The sequence below is a fragment of the Babylonia areolata genome, chromosome 22 (assembly GCF_041734735.1).
Source record: "Babylonia areolata isolate BAREFJ2019XMU chromosome 22, ASM4173473v1, whole genome shotgun sequence".
Classification (NCBI taxonomy): Eukaryota; Metazoa; Mollusca; class Gastropoda; order Neogastropoda; family Buccinidae; genus Babylonia; species Babylonia areolata.
Genome location: NC_134897.1, coordinates 18,521,555 through 18,533,619, shown reverse-complemented (window position 1 = coordinate 18,533,619; position 12,065 = coordinate 18,521,555). Strand labels below are relative to the sequence as shown.

Below are 12,065 nucleotides of genomic sequence, written 5' to 3'. Positions count from 1 at the left end.
GGTGGAGGGGTTTTCGAGAAAGTGTGGTCATGAATGTTTTATGTAACTTGTAATATTTTTCTTTCATGTAAAGCGCCCTGAGCTCTTGGAGAGAAAAGGCGCTTTATAAAGGTCCATTATTATTATTATTTTTTTTTTTTATTAAAAACTATATATATATATATATATATAATGCATCGTTCTTTCTGTGAAAGTTATGTTTTGAATTTCAGTGATATTAACTACTCTGCGTTTTCCACATCCATATTTCCACATACTCCCCCCCGCCCCCTCCCACTTTCTTTTTGATGCAGTCTTGTTTGTGTGCTATTTGAATTAAGTGGGGGTATATTTACTAGTATATTTTTCTTTGTTTACTGACACTAAACAAAACCAAAATCATCAGATAATATTCGTTTCACTGGTCACTTAATAGGAAGTGTCACCGCAAACCACTTGAGTCTTCGGATTTCTGCCCAGTCTAAGTAAGTGTTTCAGTTGCAGTTTCTGAAGAACAGTAGCATATTAAAGTCCTCAAACATCTGCTGTGACTATTTATTTATTTTATTTTATTTGTTTATTTTTATATTATTTTTTGTTATTTTTTACTTTATTTTATTTTATTTTATTATTATTATTTTTTTTTTAATGATTATTTTTTAAATAGATTTTTACTTCCTCAAGGCCTGACTAAGCGCGTTGGGTTACGCTGCTAGTCAGGCATCTGCTTGGCAGATGTGGTGTAGCGTATATGGATTTGACCGAACGCAGTGACGCCTCCTTGAGCTACTGATATTGATACTGATAACATAACCAAACCATTACTGCTATAGAATTACGTATTACAGTTATGAAGAACATCATTTGCTGGTATGCCTTGATATCTAGGTGTCTGGAATTCTGAGAACGTGTTTTTTTTTATTTTATTTATTTTATTTTTTTTATTAAGCCTTTAGTTTCTCTGACTTAGAACAAGTTGTCACTTTTACTTTGCTCCTGGCTTTGTAACAAAGGGGGTAACCTGTCAAGTCAGTGACAGACACTAGTTTACACACACAGCGAAGAATTAATTACAAGTGCTGGGAGGGGGGGGGGCGGAGGGGAGTAGAGGGGGGGGAGGGGGGAAGAGAGACCGAGAAAGTTGGGGGGATGGGAGGTTAGATAAGGGCCTGGAGTCCAACAAATAATTTAAACTGAAACATAAGACTTTTGGAAAAAAACTCAACATAAATCATTTCCCGAAGCATGGACGCACGCATGCAATTTAATAAATAAACGAACAAGGTATTTTTCTTTTTCTTTTTTCTTTTCTTTTTTTTTTTCCACGGAGTCTATAGGATCTATGATTGTCTACTGTTTCAGGTTCAAGGAGACGCCAAAGAGTGCGGACGGATCCATATACGCTACACCGCATCTGCTGAAAAAGGAAGAAGAAACAAAGCAAAACAAAGCAGGACGGAGCAGCAGATGTCCGACCAACGCACAAACAAACCCAAGGCGCTGACCAGGCCTGGAGAGCTGGGCACTGTACGCAGCTGGTGAAGGTGGAAGGGAGCAGTGTGATTTACTGCTCTGAACAGGCAGGGAGAGCTTAGGTGGGTGTCAGCCATAGCTTTTTCAGCTCCAGTTTCAGTCTCAAGGAGGTATCAAATCGTGTGGGTTGACCCATATACGCTAAGCCACACCGACATCTGTTAAAACACACACACACACACACACACACACACACACACACACACACACACACACACGCACGCACGCACGAACACACGCACACACACGCAGAGCAGATGCTTAATCTACACACGTACCCAATGCGCTGTTCGGATCTTAAGAGACCACTTTAGGTTTGTACAAAAAGTTTCCTTGAGAGGGGAATGAAGTAATTGCACAAAACGAACAAACAAATCAATAAATTAAAATAACAGAGACACACAAGCGCGCGCGCACGCACGCACACATACACGACGCACGCACGCACATACGCACACACACGCGCGCACCCATGCACGCACTCTCTCTCTCTCACACACACAGACACACACACACACACACACACACACACACACACACACAGTCCCCTATTTATGCTGTCTCTTTCAGTTTAACCTTTATTCCTCGATGTTTGTTTTGTTTCAGTTTTTTTGTTTTTTGTTTTCTGATCATTTTTATTCCCGTTTCACAAACCCTGCCACTTTCACGCGCTTAGATTTACTGTTGCCTTTTTGTTTGTTTTGCTCCAGCAAATTGGAAATGATGTCTTGTATCCTGTCTCTCTCTCTCTCTCTCTCTCTCTCTCTCTCTCTCTCTCTCTCTCTCTCTCTCTCTCTCTCTGTCTCCTTCTCTTACTCCCTCTCTCCTTCCCTGTCTCTCTCTCTGCCTCCCTCTCTCTACCTCCCTACCTCGCTCCTCCCTCCCTTCCTCCCTCTCTCCCTCTCTCTGTTTCTCTCTCTCCCCCCCCCCCACCCCCTCTCTCTCTGTTTCACGTCGTTTTCCAGTCAGCTTCCCACAGCTTCTCAGTTGTATCATTTCTCCCTTTGGGGGAAAAAAACAACAAAAAACAAACAAACAAACAAAATCCAGAAGAAGGAAAGAAATAGGAACACCACCGACACTTCCTAACCTTTTTGCTTCTCTCTCTTCTTTTGGACAAACTGTTCCACAGATATCGATCGTGAAAACAGCCGCCAACTCACAGTGAGGAGGGGGGGATGGAGGCGAGGTTGGGGGGGGGGGGGGGGTTGGAGGGAATGGGGGGGGGTGAGGGAAGGGTGAAAAGAGGAAAATATATCGAAGAAGAAGAGGAAAGGAAAAGAAGGAAAGAAGAAGAAAGAAAGAGAGGAGAAGGGATATGGTCACAGAAAGAGAGAGGGTGTGTGTTTTGGGGGGGTTTGGGGGTGGGTAGTGGGGATGGGGGTTGGAGAGTGTTGAGGGAAGAGGAAAATATGTCGAGGAAGAAGAAAGGAAAAGAAATATGGAAGTATGAAGGGGGGGAAAGTCTGAGGGGGGGGGGGTGTCGGGGGGGGGGGGGGGGGGGGGAGAGAGGCTGAGGCGGAGAACTAGAGAGAGAGTCGAGCAATTCTGATTATACTCGTTTTTTTTTTCCCCGGAGATCTTTTAATGATATGATTTGGGTTCTTTCACAGTCGCAACTTCTAATTTAGCTGAAGGTTTACACACACACACACACACACACACACACACACACACACACACACACACTCGCGCACGCACACGCACACACACACACACATGCAGCCCCCCAATCCCCTCACGCACACACGCTCCCCGACACACACACAAACAAACACATATCTCGTTTCCATACTCTCCCCTGTCTTACGAGTGTCTGTGAATGAACATTTGGCCCTTTTTTCATTAAAGAACCGTGTTTACCATCGCTTGTTGCGCGTAATATGAGACCAGGTTTGATTTAAAATAATCTGCTCAGGATATCTGAATAAATATATATTAAGTGTTGCTAAAATTGAGAGAGAGATAGAGAGTGTTCGAAATTTGGAGCTCTTTCCAGATGACGATGATATGAGTACTTATATAGCGCTATCCTCGGTCGGAGACCAAGCTCTGAGTGCTTTATAAACACGGAGTCATTTGCACAACAGGCTGCCTACCTGTGTAGGGCCGACGGACAGCTGCCAATTGGGCCTTAGTCATTCGTTTACTGTGTCATTCAATCAGGTTTCAGTTATACTCATGCAGACATGCAACATTTTACGTGTATGACCCCGCCATATCCTCCGTTTTGGGGAGGGAGGGGGGGAGGGTGCGTGCTGGGTATGTTCCTGTTTCCATAACCCACCGAATGCTGACATGGATTACAGAATCTTTAACGTGCGTATTTGATCTTCTGCGTGGGTTCAGGCACTGACAGGTCTGCATATAAGTTGATCTGGGAAATCGGAAAAAATCTCCACCCTTTGCCAACCAAGTGCCGTTACCGAGATTCGATGCCGGGACCCTCAGAACGAAAGTCCAGCACTTTAACCACTCGGCTATTGCGCCCGTCAGATCTCCTGTTCTAGCATACACTGGCGTGCACTTACCTTTGGTCAGATAGTCAAATATGTGATAATTTTAATCTTAAGAACACTTTCTCTCATAGCCGTCTGAGCCACAGGAAACAAAATTGTATTTGATTTATTAGACTTAAGAAACACTTCATGCATAGTTATGACAAATTCTTGCTGTTTTTCCGTGCATGCAAGCGCGCGCGCGCGCGCGCGCACACACACACACACACACACACACACACACACACACACACACACACACTCGCAGACACACGCCAAAGCTTCGCCTCAATCAGTCCTCTTTTCTTTTCTCTTCTCCCCCACCACCCCACCCTCTTTTTCTTTCCCTTCTCTCTCTGTCTCTTTCTCTCTCTTTCTCTCTCTGTCTCTTTCTCTCTCTTTCTCTCGTTACACATAACAGACAGATCGAAAGAGATGCGCGCGCAGGTCAGCGAACAAGCGCAAAAGAATAACGTTAGTTTCACAAAGTTTCCTTTTGCGCGTTTTTCCCTTGACTGGGCCCAAATCGGGGGTCCCCCTTATCATTACGGCGCTAATGAAGCTAGGTGGACCTGTGTCTCGCGCGCCCTCTCCCGCCCAGCAGGTTAGCTCTGGAGCGTAAACAATCACAGAGTTCAGGGCTCCGCTTCCGGTCTGCGCCGCAGCCGAAGCTGCTGGAAATCTTCACTGCGGATCTTCATTTGCACGCCACTTCCGGCGACATCTGTGATGTTGGCCGTGGGGCCGAGTTCCGGTTTCAGGCGGTTTTCTCCCTGTTTGCAAAAATCACAATTATTTGCCCGTGCGGCCGTGTACGAGACAAAAAAGGGAACAAGTTCCGATGACTTTCTCTATCTAACGGTACGGGGGTAGAGGGGTGGGGAGACGTCGGGGGGTCGAAGAAAAGAAGAGAGAAAGGAGAAAAAAAAAAGGAAAGAAGGGGTGGTCTCTCTTTGCTTGGTAATTAGTTGATTTCTGTAAGCGAGTACACCCAGAGAAAGGGCCTGATAATTAAACGCTTTCATGTCGTTAGGCAAGTGTGCCTTAAGTAAAGAGCCCGCTGGGTAAAGTATTAATCGGGATCAAATCATCAGTACCACTCCTGGGGGGGGTTTCCTCTTAGTAATTAGAATCAAGACAGCCAGGGGGGAAAGGAGGGGTGGGAGGGGGAATGTCACTGATTCTGGCTGTGCTTAGATTCCCTGGTTTCAGGTTGGGGGATTTTATTTTCTCTTTTCTTCTGTGCTGAACATGCTCGTGTCTACGCTGCTTTACCTTGTAGCAATGCGTGTTCGTCAGTAGATAATTATGAAAATATGTTGACACCTTCGTAAGGATGCTTCTGGTTACAAATCGCTTATTCAAATACCGAGAGACTTACTGTGTGTTGAATGTGATGTGATGCATTGTGATGTGATCCAGCGCAGTGTAAATATGTCATGTGACGTTGTCTGTGGTTTGTTACTATACTATGAACATAAAGTTGTTTATTCACATCATTGTGCAAGTAATGCCATCTGTCTGAATTATAGGGCAGCGGCATGTCTATTAGAAAGGTCCTTAGACTAGAAAGTAACTCGGTTTTACAACAGGAAAGAAAATGTACCGTTTCTGTATTGGAAGCTGTACTCCATTTTTGCTGGATATGCATATGCCGGGTATGTTCTTGTTACCATTCCCACCAATCACTGAAAATGGAACACAGGTCCTTTGACATGTGTAATTCATCTTTTGCATGTGCATACATACAGTCGAAGAAGATTAAGACACAAGCAGATCAAACTAACATGTTGACTTGGGACATCGGAAAATCATGGCGGCTAAACATAAATGTTGAGAACAGAACTGTGTGGATTGATTCAGACAATAATACCATGGAATCTGATTCGACGGAATGTATTGTGCAGTGTTGGGGAATGCAACAAAATTGAAATGTTACCAAATTGGTTGGTGAACAGAATTTATGGGGATATAAATACACGAGTGTCATGGGAGTTTCTGAAGTAGCAACTTTTCACAAGTACGGATAACACTGCTCCATCCCCCCTCTCCCCCTCCACCTCTATTTCCCCTCCTCCATTAGCAGTTGGGACAGCACGGACCAGAACGCCGTGACGACCCTATGGACAGCAGTGAGCACGAGACAATGTGAGGTCTCAGGCTACCGGGTGATCTTCACTCGTCTTCCGTGGACACGTGCCTTGCTGGTTTCGTGAGGAGGCCAGCAGACGAGGGGGCACAACAATATGTGTCATTTGTCTCCTCTATTGTGGGCTGGCAGTGTGTGTCACTGGTCCCCTGCTCCCATCCTATTGTGCTGTGGCGTCACTGTTTTCCTTCCGGAGCTGAGCTGAGCTCGTCGCTTTCTCCATAGGTCTTCAGCACCCCACAAGCATACTGTTTCAATTAGATCACGCCTCCAGACCAGCCCCCACCCGAGCCCCACTGGAGGTGTCAGGCAACATCACCCCCTCCCTCCCCTCCCCTGCCCATCTCCCCACATCAAATTAGCCCCACTCCACGCGCCTGCGAGAGAAAAGCTGTATTGTGCTTCCGTTTGAAAGGTGACAGATAGGACCTACTGTGACCAAGTCATTAGCCTCAACTCGTTCCAGACAAGGAGGGAAGGATGGGGGAGGGGGGGGGAGCAGGGGCGTCCAGACTGGGGGACCGGCTCCTCGGGAGGATGACACGTAAGGTTCTGACGGAGGGGTCTCTGGGAGGGAGGGCTGGGGGAGTTGGAGGAGGAGGAGGCGGGGAAGGGGGGAGGGGAAGCGGTTGTCAGCGTGGAGAGTCTCATAGAGCACGGCCCACCCAGCGCCGCCTAATTTAGAGGGTCGCTCCGTGTCCAGTCCCTTTCTCCCCCTTTCTCCGCTCAACGAGCTCTCCACGCGTCTTGAGGGCGGCCCTGCCGGCCCTCCTCGTCAGACCGGAGAGTCGTTGATTTTCCTACTAATGGGGCAATTTGACGCTCGCTTCAACATACACACAACACACACGCACCCGGCTGTTGAGGCTCCCAAATTGCCACCCCCACACCCCACCCCCCGACCCCTCCATCCCCCGTCTTCGGCTGGGAGCGTCGTCGGAGTGAGTGGATTCCAAGTTCTGGTTGTCTGAAATAACTTTTTTGTGTGTGTTGCTCTCTCTCTCTCTCGCTCTCTCTCTCTCTCTCTCTCTCTCTCTCTCTGTCTGTCTATCTCTATCTCTCCCCTTCGTCTCCTCTTCCTCTCCCTTGCTGCTGCTCCTCCTCCTCCTTCCTCCTCCTCTCCCTTCTTCAATAGTAATAGATTTAATTAGCGTATTGGTGGCATCGGCGCCGCTTGTCGTCGTTACCAGCTTGAGGGAGCTGTTGAAAGCGTCCAAGAACTTCGTTTTGCCTCTGATTGCCCCAGGTTGACGTGGCCGCCTTCAAAATAAGGGGACAGCTCCGGAAGCTTTGGAGAGAGACAAGATAAATCGACGGAGGGGCAACAGCTCAAAGCGTATCTGTCTGTCGGTCGGTTCGTCTTGCCGGCTGGCTTGTTCGATCTTGTTCTGTCCCTGTCTCTCTCTCTCTTTCTCTCTCTTACTCTGTCTCTGTCTCTCTCTCTGTCTGCCTGTCTGTCTCTCTCATTATCAAGGATAGAACAAGACTGGACGAGAAAATCAGGACGTACCACACACCACACCACACCATGCTCCCTCTGTCTCTTTATCTTTCTATCTTACTTGCTCTGTCTGTCTCTCTCTCTCTCTCTAACTATCAAGAGTAGAGAGACAGGGATGTACCCAAATCCAGGACACCACAACCCTGTCTTTCTCTCCGTGTTTCTGTTTCTCATTTTCGTCAATAAGAATGGTAAGGATATTTGCAAATCAAATAAACCACCCCTCTTTCCCCCTATCTCTTCTTCTTCTTCTCTCTTTCTCTCTCTCTGTTACCCCCATCCCCTTCCCAACGCCTTTTTCACCAGCCATATTATGTATTGTGGCCAAATGCCGAAGTGCATTAAACTTTCTGGCTGAGCTCTCTCTGTCTCTCTTTCTCTCTCCCTTCACCGTCCCACCTCTCCCTCACCCCTCTCTCTTCCTTTCTCTCTCTCTCATTCCTTCTCTCTATTTCCCTCAACTCTCTTCTTTTTCTCTCTCTCACTCCTTCCCTCTCTCCCTCTCCTCTCCCTTTCTCTCTCTGTGTCTCCTCTCTCATTCTCTGTCTCTCTCTCTGTCTCTCTCTCTCTGTGTCACACACACACCACTCCAGCATGTAGAAAGAGAACAGAAGAAGAAAGGCCGACGAACCGACGCAACACGACACAACACAACACAACACAACACGACACAACACAACACGACACAACACAACACAACAGACGTCAAGACTGTGTGGACAAGCCAGCACGGAAGGAGCAGCTTTAGTGACTGACTGACTGAGTGACCGGGAAGACAAGTCAATTAACGGGACTCGCCCTTTTCCTGGTCCTTCACGTTCTGTTCACTTCCCTCTCCACTGTCAGCCCAGGCCCCCAACACCCTCTACTTGGGTACTGCTGCTGCTGCTGCTGTCAGGAAGAGGACCTGGATGACTTGTCTGTCTGTCTGGTTAAAGGGTGGCAGGGGTGTGTGTGTGTGTGTGTGTGTGTGTGTGTGTGTGTGTGTGTGTGTGTGTACGGTGTGTGTGTGTGTGTGTGTGTAATGAAGTGGAGTGGAGTGGAAGTCGGGGGGAGGGACTGGTTAGGCCTGTCATGACAGTGAGAACAACAACAGAAAAGAAGAGAGAGAGGGGGAGAAGGAGAGAGACAGAGGGAGAGAGAGAGAGAAGAAAAAAAGATAAAAGGTTTGTATGATCCCTTGCACGACCTCCTCCTCTTCCAGCTCCTTGACTTCTTCAGCCACCTGTTCCCTGCGCACTGCCTCTCACATGGACTGCTAGCTGCATGTTTGTCTGCCTGCCCGCCTGTCTGTCTGATGTCTGTCTGTCTGCCTACCTGTCTATATCTCTGTCTGTCCACGATAATGATGCTGCTGTCTGAGGAGGAAGGATAGATATAAAGTAGAGATAGCGGGATTGCGGAGCTGAGTGTGTGTGGGTTTTTTTTCTGAGACAGTGGAATCAGTTTTAAGAGGCAAAAAACAAAACAAATTTAAACGAAATATAACTCGCGCGCGCACGCACACACACACACACACATACACACACACACACACACACACACACACACACACACACGCACGCACACACACTGTGTTAGAGAAGGACGCGGAAAGAAAATTGATTCCCTCTTGCAAAACTTTCCCTGTGTGTGTGTGTGTGCGTGCGCGCGCGCGCGCGCGCGTGTGTGTGTGCGTGCGGGCGCGCCCGCGTGTGTGTTTTTGTGAAAGAGTAAGACACAGAGAGAGGGAGAGAGAGGGAGAGAGAGAGAGATCGATTCCCTCCAGCCAGCAAAACTTTTCAAAACTTTTGTTTTCAAACGAAACGAGAATTGTGGACCTTCTGTCTCTACCACCCTGCTGTGACCTCCTTTCCCACTGCCTCTCTCTTTGTCTGTCTGTCTTTGTCCCTCTGTATGTGTGTGTGTATGTGTGTGTGTGTGTGTCTTTCTGTCTGTCTGTCTCTCTCTCTCTCTCTCTCTCTCTCTCTCTCTCTCTAGCATACGCTATATAATGTAAAATATAGAATATCAAGCTTTTTACTATGCTGCTGAAGTTTGTCCATAAAATATTTGGTTGTGGATATACTTAAGAAAAACAGACAGACAGAGAAAGAGGTGGGGGGTAGATAGATAGATATCAGAGAGAGAGAGAGAGAGAGAGAGAGAGAGTCATCTCCTCAGGGAAAGGTAACAGAAGATGGCGTACATTCATAGCTCAGTAGGATGAGTGTCGAGTTCGCATTCAGAAGGTTATGAGTTCAAGTCTCAAGACCACTAACTCCAGAAGAACTTTGATCGCGCATGGAGGATTCAAACTAACAACGTTTTCTGTCACCAAGCGCAAGCCAAGTCGCCAGCCAGCCAGCCAGCCAGTGCTATCTAGCTTGAACGCCAGTTCAAAGCCAGGACTTCCGAAATATAGATGACAATCTGGCTTTCGTTCAGATGGAGGTGTCAGTGTTAGTGTTAGCCCAGCACCCACCCATCCTTCCGTCCCCCCTTCTCCTCTCCTCATTGCATTCTCCAGGGATGGTTCCCGATCCCGACTGCTGTATCACCTGAGGTGGGTAGTGACGTCATCCCGACGGAAGCTAAAGCTTAAGAGGAGGAGGATGGGGGAGGAGGAAGGGGAGCAATCAGACATGCTGACAATCCGTTGCCTACATCCAGAGTGATTCGTTGAAAAAACAAAAGTTGGAGGAAGGTTTTTTTGTTTTAGTTGTTGTTGTTGTTTGTTTTTTTTCCCCTGTCAGACAAGAGAATCTCCTTTCTGCTCCCTCTCCCTTTTTCCCATGTTAGGCTGTCAGTCTATTGGTCTGTCTGCCTTTCTGTCTGCTTCTATCAGTCTGTCTGCCTGCCCGGTCTGTCTCTTTCTCTTTCTGATGCTTTGGTATAATCAGGTGGTTTTATTTTATTTTATTTTATTTTATTTTATTTTTTGTCCTTTTTACCTTTTGTTTGTTAATGCCTTTCATTGTGGTATTTTTTCCGCGCTTCTCTCTCTCTCTCTCTCTCTCTCTCTCTCTCTCTATATATATATATATATATATATATCTCACTCCCCCTCTCTCTTTCTCTCTCTCTCACCCCCGCTCTCTCTCTCTCTCTTTCTCACTCTCTTTTTCTCTGTGTGTGTGTGTGTGTGTCTTTCTGTTATTCTCTCTCTATCCCTCTCTCTTTAACTTCCTCTCTCTCTCACACTCTCCCTCTCTCTTTAACTTCCTCTCTCTTTCACACTATCCCTCTCTCTCCTTTCTCTCTCTCTCTCACACCCTCTCTAACTCTCTCTCACTGACACTCCCTCTCTGTCTCACTCATACTCTCTTTCTCCGTCTCTCTTACTCCCTCTCCGCTCTTACTCCCCACCCCTCCCTCTCTCTCCATTAGCCATGTGACGTGGCCAGTCCACGTGAGGAAGTGGTCTAAGAAGTCAAGGAATCAGGAGAAGAGAGATCACAAGCCTCACCTGTTCGGTTAATTTTTTGTTTGGTTGGTTGGATGATAATTCATTTGTTTATTTATTCTTCTTTCTTTTTTTTTTCTTTTCTTTATTTTTTTTTATTTTATTTTTTTTTTTTTGGGGGGGGTCTTTTTATTTATTCAGTACTAAAAGAACAGACGTCCTGCACAGGATCACAAACCAGGTCTTTTGATTGTTTATTGATTGATTGAGCCTTGAAGTGGGAAACGTCGCGCACAGTATCGCAAACACTGTTTTGTATTATTCATTCATTCATTCACATTCATTCACTCATTCATTCACTTATTAATTATTAATTAGTTAATTAGTTAACTTATTTATTTATTCATTCGTTCAATTGTTCGTTCGTTCATTCATTCATTCGTTTATTCATTCGTTCGTTCGTGCGGTCAAATCCATATACGCCACACCATATCTGCCAAGCAGATGCCTGACCAGCAGCGTAGTCAGGCCTTGAGAAAAGGGTTAAGTTCCATCGAGATTTGAACTCGGATCGCTGGATTCAGAGTCCAGAGTGCTAACCATTACACCATGGAACCCCGTTTGTACGTTCATTGATTAAAGTATTTCGGCTAGTTATCTATCGGTTCCCGCACGTCTAACTTACAAGTTCTTCGTAAAGAAGCCGGTCGCTGCACTGATCCATCTCCTCGATCGTGACAACAGGCAGCAGTGTAGTGATGCAGTTTGCATGACAGTGACACAAACAGTGGACAGGAAAGTGGGCAGTTCACGTGAAGAGCAAGAAAAAAAAAAGGGCGAAACAAGGCGAATCAAAATGTTCACTGACTGGTCTTCTTCCCTCCCTTCCTCCCTCTTCTCTGTCCTCGGAATTGTCAGAAGAAAGAATGGAAGAACGAAACTCAGTAAGAGCTGTCCATGGACCGAGAGACAGACACACACACACACACACACACACAGAGGAGAGGGTGAGATGGAGAG

At 46.5% G+C, this 12,065-nt stretch overlaps 1 non-coding gene across 1 annotated transcript; it reads right to left on the bottom strand.

Moving 5' to 3' along the window:
• Positions 1-11,590: 11,590 nt before the first annotated feature.
• Trnaq-cug (transfer RNA glutamine (anticodon CUG)) lies at positions 11,591-11,662 on the bottom strand. The gene has a single exon. It is a non-coding gene; the product is annotated as a tRNA-Gln (tRNA).
• Between the last annotated feature and the right edge of the window lie 403 nt (positions 11,663-12,065).